The 8,753-nt window shown below is 33.3% G+C and overlaps 1 long non-coding RNA gene across 1 annotated transcript; it reads right to left on the bottom strand.

The window, feature by feature from the left end:
• Positions 1–856: 856 nt before the first annotated feature.
• On the bottom strand, positions 857–2,559 carry LOC119641667. The gene is made up of 4 exons (XR_005247871.1): positions 2,520–2,559; positions 2,123–2,442; positions 1,508–1,624; positions 857–1,444 (listed from the first exon to the last, which is right to left on the bottom strand). It is a non-coding gene; the product is annotated as an uncharacterized LOC119641667 (long non-coding RNA).
• Between the last annotated feature and the right edge of the window lie 6,194 nt (positions 2,560–8,753).

An 8,753-nucleotide genomic window follows, 5' to 3' on the forward strand; every position in this document is an offset into this window, starting at 1 on the left:
AATAACTAAAAATAACTGCTTAAATGCTTGTTTTAACAAATAGTGCGACGTGAAAAATACGTACAACATAACACATTTTCAAAATCATTCGATTTTCTCTTTTAGAATTTTCTTAAAAACTAAGCCTATTGCAATAAAATGAACACCGGAAAAAAGTTACCTGGAAGTTGCAGAAAGTCGTTGCGAAGCCATATTTCGATGAACCCCTAATGCAAAATTCTTGATGTCAGTTGTACACGAAAGCCGCTGATAGAAGCAGTAATGCATGTCAATAAATGCGACGATTGTGGTGGAAATCTTTGTAGTATTAATAAGATTTTGAAGGAAGCACCTCAGCGTGTCTGGCAGTGTGACGAATTTTTATTATTTCTTATATAAATGATGGCAGTAGTACAGTTGTTTGAAAAGAATTGATAATGCCGTTCTCTTATCTCCTGAATACCATGATAACGATTTTGTTATTATCATGAATTAATTAGATCGGCATTATTCGTTTTCGATCCAAAATAAATTGCTACTGCTTCTCTTTTTACAAGAACCACATTTTCTTTTAAGATAATTCTGTCACAAGCAGTTTATAGAATTCTTCATAAAAAATGTCACTTGGTCCATTAAAATCAATTCATACTAGTAGTTGTTAGAAGCGTTAGTAATTGCCGACGTTTACTCTTCGGCGCAACATACTAAGAACTTTTATCTGAGAATAGAAAAATTTTAAATAAATTTCTGTAGATCTTCGGAAAGTGTTGAATTCTAACCTTAATTTTTCAAATCTTCTTTGAATTTGGTTTTTCGCAAATTAAAAGAATAAAGATCTATGTAATAAGCGCATTTTGCTTCTACTTCTCGTTTTAAAGGGTTCACATTTTCTTTTACAAAATTTCAATTATAAACAGTTTGTCGAGCTTTGCGTGAAAAACGTGAGCGCATCATGCCACTTCAACTTGTTATATTATGGCGATTACCATAAAATCCGAAAGCTCGCTGCATTAGTTATTCATGTACTTAACCTTTATTTTTCGTACTTCATCTAAATTTTGTTTGAGTAGATGAATGTGTTATGCCTGCAGACAACAATACCAATACATCTGGCAGCGTGCCGAGTTTCTATTATTTATGTAAGCGATCGCAACAATGCCGGTGTTTCTGGAAAGGATTGATGACACCGTTCTCATATCTTCCGATATTATTATTAACATGAATTAACTAAATCGACATTTTTCAGTTTCAAGCCGAAATAAATACACCTTTTACTCCTGTTTCTCTGCTTACAAGATTTATGCTTTCTTTTATGATATTCCAATCACAAGAAATTTATTGAATTCTATGCGAAAAATGTCATTTCCTCCCTTAAAATCAATTCGGGATGGATTACATTCAGAAAAGCAGAAACTTCACAGCTTGCAATATTAATTCATATATATAATATTTTTAAATATTTCATCTGAAATTATGATATTTTAAGGAAAACTTAATTAATTAATTTTCTTCAACAATTTTTATTTACCCAAAGCCCTTAGCATGCCGGCAACGCGCAATGAGTTCGCGCCTTAGTAAAACTGGATCCCACTTAATTTACACCGCTTAGTAATTCATGTCGACGAACGCTTATACTTTAAAGTGCCTATAAAAAGGACAATAATGTAAGAGCAAGCAATTTTTAAACTTAATCATCCTCCATGCTTTTATTCAAAAACTAGATTGTTAAGAAAGAAATCTGCACAAAAGTAATACGGCTGACTTTCATACACAGCAAACGAAGTTTTAAGACATCCGACAGGAATTACATTAGTGTGTGAAACGAACGGAATTGAAACTAGTAGAGGTGTTTTTATAACATTCATAAGAGCAGTCACATTTTTTTAAATATTCCACCGATATCACGCAATTATATCTATAACAAATGTTACTGGTTCATTGGAAAAATTAAAACAGAGCCAAAAATAATCAAGGCAAAGGCAAAGTTTTTACGGAAATATATATTAGGCGCATTTCTTCAATGTAGATTTGTATCTCATAAAAGCTTTAGGAAACGAAGTAGTCCATAATATTACTTTACTAATTGCCATATATGCAATGCAGATATTTAGTACACATTTTATAATTTAAATGAATTACTTACATTTGATAAGCGTAACTTATAATTTTCTCGAAGCAATGTTAAATTTTAATTTTCCTTTCGTCGATATGGTGTTTAAGCAAAACCATATGTTATTAAAAATCAGATCGCGTCTTGTAATCAGAAGGGTAACCGTGTACTGGAAGTTAGCGTCTGCTTTCGTTTTTCAACAGGTTTTGCTTCACGTATGGGACAGCATTCAACATTGTTCGATAACTTTAGTTTCCTTCGTTTCACGTTCCCACGACTGCTATTAGACTCACGGCTTTAACAAATTCCCATGAAAATCTCGTTTAGCGTTGTACATGTAAGAAACAGGCGCTCTAGTAGAAAAATAAAAAAAAAAACGGCTTGTTCATTTATCATTGGAATACCGTGCGAATAAACAAATTTTACTAACTTCAACTTTAAATTTATTTTAGCTAAACACCCAAAGTCATTTATTTATTTCTAATCATATATAGCAGTTGACGTTATATAACATAAATTTCCGCTAATCTAAACGTATAAGTCGCGTGTCATTGGCATTGGTATTTAGCGTATTTTAGTATTCCTATTTTATCATATTCCACAATAGAAGCAAATGTTTGTACACTAATTAGGAAATCTTAATGGTCATTGGTTTAATGCTCAGTTTGTAAGAAAAATATCTACAAAATATATAGTTTTTAGAATTCTCTGCCGATCACAACAAGTGCTCCTCTTTTACAAACAACTACTTCCATTCCATTTTTAGAACTACTTTTCGTCTTTTTATTCGGCTAAATTATAGAGATGCCAACATCCCACATTACTGTTTTTGAATTCTTTTTGCAATCAGACAATTTATTAAGGTATTAACTTAAAAAAACAAAAAAAGTTGAAACTCTTCAAACGACTTTTATTTTGACTTTTATTTTCTTAGTTGCTTTTTTGAAAAGAGCAAATACTAAAACACTTTAAAAAAATAATTTGTTTCAGAAATTCTGGATGGTCATCATGTAAGTAGGTGTTTATCGTTGTCATTGTCGCCTCATTTTTTTAGGAGACAACTGATTGTCGCCAAGCGGCTAATATCTACTAAAAGAAGGGATTCTTTTTATATACCAAATTTTTAAAGAGTAAATTTATGTTATATTAAGAAAAAAATAACTTAAACCGTAACTAAAACGATTATTTAGGTTCACATAAATAACAATAAAGCTTATCTGGTTATTGTAATTGCTGAAAGTGATAGTAAATAACTTTCAAAATTAACAAAAATTACCATGTCCTTATGCTATCATGAAATTCACTTGTTAAAACTACTCTGCAATATTAACAAAACATATTTTAAAACAATTTTGCTGCGAAATTCTTTATTAGTGCAACGAAGATCCTTAAACATGACTATAAAAGGTTCTTTTATTTGCTTTTAAAGAAATTATCAGCTAAAGGTGTGGCGTAATTGGGGATTCCATGCAATTGTCGGTTTGAAAATAATATCTTCAAATATGAAACGACGTGAATTAACTCTTAGAAGCAAATCTTATGCTAATCATTATTAAAAACTAACATAAAGTTTATAAAGAGGAGTAAAGAATAAAATGCATGTATAAATAAATAAGAGAGGAGACAGAGAAAATGAAAAAGAATAAAATTGTGGTTAAAGTATATCAACTATATATACTGTGTATGTTAGTTTACTGTTAAGTTTTGAGTCTAGTAAGTAAAATGACATGTGAGAGTAAGCGTCTGAATTCAGTAACATCTGAGAGTAAGCGTCTGTATTTGTTTACAATTGAGAATAATTCAAAGAGTCAGACTATAAATTTGGTAAAATGTGAGAGCAATTATTATATACATTATTGGCTTATCGGCAGCCTTGTAAATTTGAATCAAACGAAAGGCAAGAGAACAAGCAAAAAATGATAACGTTCTCAAAAAGGTGTTCTGATCAATCAGTTGGACATTCTCTTTTCCTCACCCTCTCTTTATTGTTAACAGAAATGTGGGTACCATAATATTTCATAAAGCAAAAAAAAAAAACGCTAATTTAAATAAAAATGAAGAGCAGTTAGGCGATCGTTTATCGTTTAGCGCATGCGCATTTGGCGATAATCGCCAGCAAATTAGGCCACATGCTCCTCTTGCTTACATGTTTACCCCCTGAATTTTTTAACTATTTTTTTTTTAAAGTAACGTGGTATCTTCCACATATTTCATGTTCCCACGAACTCTGTAACATATGTATAATATATACAATCTATTTCTTCCTCTTTTACGCTGTCTCTAACAACCATAATAAAGTTTAAATACACCATGTAAATTGAATTATTGAGATTATAATACGCTTATTCTCGTATCTGGCCAATTTTTATACGCTTATTCTCGTACATGGCCAATTTTTATACAAATACTTGAACAATTATTCAACAAATGTAAACAAATTCAGAACTTAGGAACGACACATTTTAAGGAGAGTCGATTTAATGGTACTTGAGAAATTACTAAGACTAAATTGAAGATCAAATTGTCGCTGCAAAGGACTGTGGACGCATCGAAAACTTCATAAATATATTTACACTGGTTAACCTTTATGAAAATAGTTTGTAGAAGAATGGTTGGAAACACATAGCAGTTAGTTTCTCCTTCTAAGCCAGAGCCAGCGAGATCAAATGTACAATTTATAAGGATGTGAAGGTAAATTCGAATTTAACTGGCAGACATTTACCAACCCCGTTTACAAAGGTTTGCACCTTTTTCGCTTACATTTTGCACTTTGTAGAAGCTACGCCCACGGTTTTACTTTATTCGGCTATTATTTTATTTGAGATGTGAACTTTTCATTGCATTTTATCCCTTGATTTTTTGCTTTTCAGTATTGCAGTTTTGTGGTTCAATCCTTTTGCTTTCTACCCCTCTACTATTTCTGTTTCATTCAACGTTGTGATAGCAGTTTGACCGCTCCATAAGATGCTCTGCATTTTGCTATTTCTTTAACTGCACCTTTCGAACTTATGGTACGGAGTGGTGTCGTGTCTAGTTTATTGAAAAAGTGTGGTCGAACGCAAGTGGATGGAACAGCCTTTTTAGGCGGTAAAAAATGTGGCCTTTGAATTGATTACATAAGGTATTGTGCAGAATGATAAAAATGTAATGTGTTGGAAAAAATCGATATGTTGCCTATGTGCGTAAAATGAAAAATAAATTGCTAGCTAGCCCGGTGAGCTTAATTTTAAAAGTCAAGTTAGGGATTTCCTGTTCTACTTGACCAGAAGTTTGCAGTTTTTGGTCGATCTTTTTGAAAGTTATTTATGGCGATAGTGGTGGATGGATATTGGTGACATGTATGTTAATTAAACCCGTTTAATATCTTTCCTGAAATCATAATTTTTGACTCTGGAGACTTTAGCGCGTTGTGTGCAATGAAATCGGTCTGCTACCCCGGCCCCGATGGTACACCGTTATGCATTCGTTTCTGTGTAGACTTACTGTATGTTCATTTAAGTTTTCAGTTGATTGCATTAAGAAAGATTACGTCACAAAATTGTGGAAACAATCTTCCGTTATATTACTTTACAAGTGTGATCCTAAACATCTCGTAATTAATTGCTGAGTTGTCACTATGTTTAGCGTCATTCTGAAATTGATTGCGTGGTTACTGAGACAGAGACTTGAACCGCCTATTAGATTAATTATCCTGCCGGCATAGCACGATTTTAGCAGAAGTTACTTGCAGCAAAAGCATTGTCGGCAGAAAAACAAACAGATGTAATTTATATCGATTTTCCAAACGCGTTAGATAGAATGCCAAATTCTCCTGTCCTAAACCGTTGGTCCGCTCTTTAACTGGATAGAATAGCTTGGACCGCATATATCTGAGCATACTCAACGCATCCTTTATGGCGCATAAGAAGTATTGAGGGTATGGTTTGAGCTGCTTCAAGGTAGCCATCGTCGTTCTACACCTCTTAGATTATTGATTTATGAGTTTTCTTCATTGATAGAAAGTTCAAACTACCTAATCTTCGCCGATGATGTGAACATTTTTAAATAATTTAACTCAGTTATTGAGGCTATGTTATTACAACACAATCCTACTGAGATGTTTGATTGACGTAAGCAAAATGCTGCGTCCTTAAATTTGAACAATTGCAAAAGATTAACGCTCTCAAGGGCTGTCAATGCTGTCCATTAAATTCTTTATAGGCCACCACGGGCTAGGTGGGGTTTCACTCTTCAATGATTTGCGAGTTCCCTTAAGTCCAAAGTTAAATCCCATATATTTTGTTTTAATTAAGTTGGCTTATTGTCAAGCGAATTATTAATTGTTTCACGCTTTTAGAGTCATCTGCTTAAACTCTGACCTGCATTGTAATATGTATAATAGCTCCTCTTTATGCATGTTATTTTAGGCAAAGGTGAAAACGAAGTGTTGCCAGACAATTTTCCGTTGAATTTGTACTAAAATGGAAGTCGTTTTGGATTTTGAATTGTGTAGATCTACCTTGTCGTATAAACATACGTACTTCTATGTCGGGAAAACGTCACTTATGGGAAACTTTACTTTCTTTAGAACAGGATACTGCGGCCACATCCTTTCGAATGGTGAACAGTGGATGTTAATGTCGATGACGAAGCTAAACATCTACCACGACTACATTTATGGCGGTCAACTAGGTGTCATAAATTAGAGTTTGTTCCAAGCAAATGGTACCATCATTAAGAAGTGCTATCAACAACAATAGAAATGTCAGAAGTCTTGGTAACGTGAGTTGTCTGTACAAAAAAATTCGGTCAGGAAATATTTGCATTTATAATTTGGAATGTTTTACTACTTCATAATAACATCGCACGGTGCTCTCACTTTTATGGTGATATCGAAATATGGGTTATTTTGTGAATAGCCCTGAAAGAGCAGTAGAGTTCCCTCCAAACGAAATTATATCAATTCCTACAATTTCTAAAAATTTGCAGAAGTTATTCTTAGGGAGGACGATATAACGAATAGTAAATGTATAACCTGTTTTTACAATAAAGTCTCGAACTGTGAAGAAACCTTCCAACCAACAACTCTTACTATTAAACTTTAGAATTTTTGCACTAAAGTTAAAAAAATTTTTTTTGCATATGAGCAACCATTCATTTGATATCCCTTGCACCTGCAGACATAAGGGTGGTCAGATAGGTTATAGGCACAGAAAGAGAAGTGGTGTTTGTGGACCTTTGACTTAAAAGTGGAAACATCAGGTATGAGATCTTTGCTGGTAGATTTCTCAAAAGGAGGCTAATATATCGTGCGGTATGTAGACAATCCCAGAGCAAGTTACTAGCAAAAAACTTTTAAGAGATCGAAGCCCTTAACTGCATCTTTCGATAGTCTGAGTATACATTCTGTCCAACGAACATCAACAAGAGTTGACCATTCTTTACATTGACATTACTAAAGGAGAGGGGCTGTTCATAACTTCCTCTATGTATTGAAAAACCGGATTGTATTTTGGTGGCATTAAAAGTTGCCCCATTAGCTTGGCTATATTCTGTTATTTTTATGAGGTGTCGATTTAATATGTCGTAAATCATGCAGCGTCGTTTTGTGCTGCTGTGTCTCCTGGTGGAAGAGAACGATTAAGACAGAATGCTGACGTCTGGAAATGAATAAACAGAACTTTCTACCGTGCAAAGAAGGTTGTTGACGAATGACAGGAAGAGCAAAGGAGAAAGCTCAGAAATAGATTGGAACGGACACATATTTGCAGTTTAGTTAAAATACCAATTATTTGTAAAAATTTTGGGAATTAAAGAAAATTAGAAACGACATAGGAAACACGCGTTACAATTGATCATATCAAAAATCAAGCCGAAAAATTTAAAAACAAGAAGCAGTGCCGAAATGCAGCCAAATACAAAATCACGCTCACGATTCCTGCTTTTCTTTTGAGAAAAAAGAAATAAAAAAAAAAGAAACGACTAAAAATTCTATAGTGGGCCACGGTCCATCATCAAATTCCTTACGCCCTATCGTTGTTCATAAAGCCTGAAAGAAAACTAAATGTAGGTTCACCACAATAAGTTGGACGGTTGATTTACGGATAGATACGTATAACATTAAATAAACATACCACAAAGAATCACTTTTTTGAACTCCGTGCGATATAATTCTCCCTATAGGAAGTGAAACTTTATATGAGAAAAGTGGCAAATTTTTAATATTTCGCGATAAAAAATTCGCTCATAATTACAATTGGCCATGAAGATCCTTACCGAATTTGGGCCACACATAGGTATATATTTTGAGTTCCATGCCATATAAGGGTTGAAATGAAAAATAAATCTTTACATTTCTTTTTTTTTGATTTTGATATTTTATTATGAAAATTGGTTTTATCTTTTAATATTTTTTTGGGCGAAAATAAGTCCATGGGAGCAAGGTAGTATAAAAATTAACTGCAGGCAATTTGGATCACAAAAGTCCGTGCTTTTTTTAAGCTTCTCTAAAAAGCAAGCTCTCCTATCGCGGCAAAGTCTAATTGGTGGTTTTTTATAGCAGAAGCGATTGAAAAAGAAAGTTAAGAAAGGTAAGAAAGTTAAACTTGCCACGGTAGTTGGTGTATTGCCCATCCTCCAATATAAAAATTATCCCTTTACATAGTTTTTGGTGTATAACCATGAA

Source organism: Glossina fuscipes, unplaced genomic scaffold, assembly GCF_014805625.2.
Source record: "Glossina fuscipes isolate IAEA_lab_2018 unplaced genomic scaffold, Yale_Gfus_2 167, whole genome shotgun sequence".
Taxonomy (NCBI): domain Eukaryota; kingdom Metazoa; phylum Arthropoda; class Insecta; order Diptera; family Glossinidae; genus Glossina; species Glossina fuscipes.